At 30.9% G+C, this 2,005-nt stretch overlaps 1 non-coding gene across 1 annotated transcript; it reads right to left on the bottom strand.

Moving 5' to 3' along the window:
- Positions 1–1,693: 1,693 nt before the first annotated feature.
- LOC130978687 (small nucleolar RNA R71) lies at positions 1,694–1,797 on the bottom strand. The gene has a single exon (XR_009086306.1). It is a non-coding gene; the product is annotated as a small nucleolar RNA R71 (small nucleolar RNA).
- Positions 1,798–2,005: the final 208 nt, after the last annotated feature.

The following is a 2,005-nucleotide window of genomic DNA, read 5'->3' as shown; positions in this document are numbered from 1 at the left end:
TGTTTTTTGTTGTTTTTCATATGCATTTTCACATTCAAAGAGTCTAAACGTTGAAAATTTCTAAGTTTGGTGTCTTGCATGTTTTTCCTTTCTTGAAAATTTTTCAAAAATAAGTCTTGATGTTCATCTTGATCTTCAAAGTGTTCTTGGTGTTCATCTTGACATTCATAGTGTTCTTGCATGCATCATGTGTTTTGATTCATAATTTTCATGTTGTGAGTCATTTTTGTGTTTTTATCTCTCATCATAAAAAAATTCAAAAATAAAAAAGTATCTTTTCCTTATTTCTCTCATAAATTTCAAAATCTTTGGGTTGACTTAGTTAAAATTTTTTAAAATAAGTTGTTTCTTGTTAGTCAAGTCAAGATTTCAATATTAAAAATACTATCTTTTCAAAATCTTTTTCAAAAATCAAATCTTTTTCATTTTTCTTATTATTTTTCGAAAATTTTAAAAATTGATTTTCAAAATCTTTTTCTTATCTTTATTTCAAAATTTCAAAAACTTTACTAACAATTAATGTGATTGATTCAAAAATTTGAAGTTTGTTACTTTCTTGTTAAGAAATGTTCAATCTTTAAATTCTAGAGTCACATCTTTTAGTTTCTTGTTAGTCAAGTAATCAATTTTAATTTTAAAAATTAAATCTTTTTTTTAAATATCTTTTTCAATCATATATTTTTCAAAATCAATTTCAAAAATCTTTTCTATCTTCTTATCTTTTCAAAATTGATTTTCAAAATCTTTTTCAACTAACTAATTGACTTTTTGTTTGTTTCTTATCTTTTTCAAAACCACCTAACTACTTTTCTCTCTCTAATTTTCGAAAATTCCTCACCTTTTTTTCAAAATTCTTTTTAATTAACTAATTGTTTCAAATTTTAATTTTAATTTTTCTTCTCTTAATTTTCGAAAATCACTAACCATTATTTCAAAAACAATTTTCGAATTTCTCCCCTCTCATCTCTTTCTATTTATTTTATTTATTTACTAACACTTCTCTTCATCTAAAAATTCGAAACCCCTCTTCTCCTCTGTGTTCGAATTTTTCTCTTCTCCTTCTTCTATTCTTTTCTTCTTCCACTCACATAAAGGAATATCTATATTGTGACATAGAAGATTCCTCTTCTTTTTCTATTCTCTTCTTTTTCATATAAACAGGAGCAAGGACAAGGACATTCTTGTTGAAGCAGATCCTGAACCTGAAGGACTCTGAAGAAGAAACTAAGAGAAGCTAAAGCACAACAATCCAGAGAAAATCTTACAGAGAATCTCGAAAAAGAAAGAGACATGGCCGAACCCAATAACAATGGTGGAGGCGCAAGGAGGATGCTTGGTGATTATACTACACCTACTTCCAATTTTTATGGAAGAAGCATCTCAATCCCTGCCATTGGAGCAAACAACTTTTGAGCTGAAGCCTCAACTAGTTGCTCTAATGCAATAGAACTGCAAGTTTCATAGACTTCCATCAAAAGATCCCTATCAGTTTCTAACTGAGTTCTTGCAGATCTATGATACTGTTAAGACTAATGGTGTAAATCCTGAAGTCTACAGGCTCATGCTTTTCCTTTTTGCTGTAAGAGACAGAGATAGAACATGGTTGGACTCTCAATCTAAAGATAGCCTGGACTCTTGGGATAAGTTGGTCACGACCTTTTTGGCCAACTTCTTTCTTCCTCAAAAGCTGAGCAAGCTTAGAGTAGATGTTCAGACCTTCAAGCAAAAAGATGGTGAATCCCTCAATGAAGCTTGGGAAAGATACAAGCAGTTGACCAAAAAGTGTCCTTCTGGCATGCTTTTAGAGTGGACCATTTTGGATATATTCTATGATGGTTTATTTGAGCTTTCTAAGATGTCACTGGACCATTCTGCAGGTGGATCCATTCACCTAAAAAAAACGCCTGCAGAAGCTCAAGAACTCATTGACATGGTTGCAAATAACCAGTTCATGTACACTTCTGAAAGAAATCCTGTGAGTAATGGGATGCCTCAAAGGAAACGA

The sequence above is a fragment of the Arachis stenosperma genome, chromosome 4, assembly GCF_014773155.1.
Source record: "Arachis stenosperma cultivar V10309 chromosome 4, arast.V10309.gnm1.PFL2, whole genome shotgun sequence".
Taxonomy (NCBI): domain Eukaryota; kingdom Viridiplantae; phylum Streptophyta; class Magnoliopsida; order Fabales; family Fabaceae; genus Arachis; species Arachis stenosperma.
The sequence above is the reverse complement of the archived record's forward strand: the minus strand, read 5'-3'. Positions and strand labels throughout refer to the sequence as shown.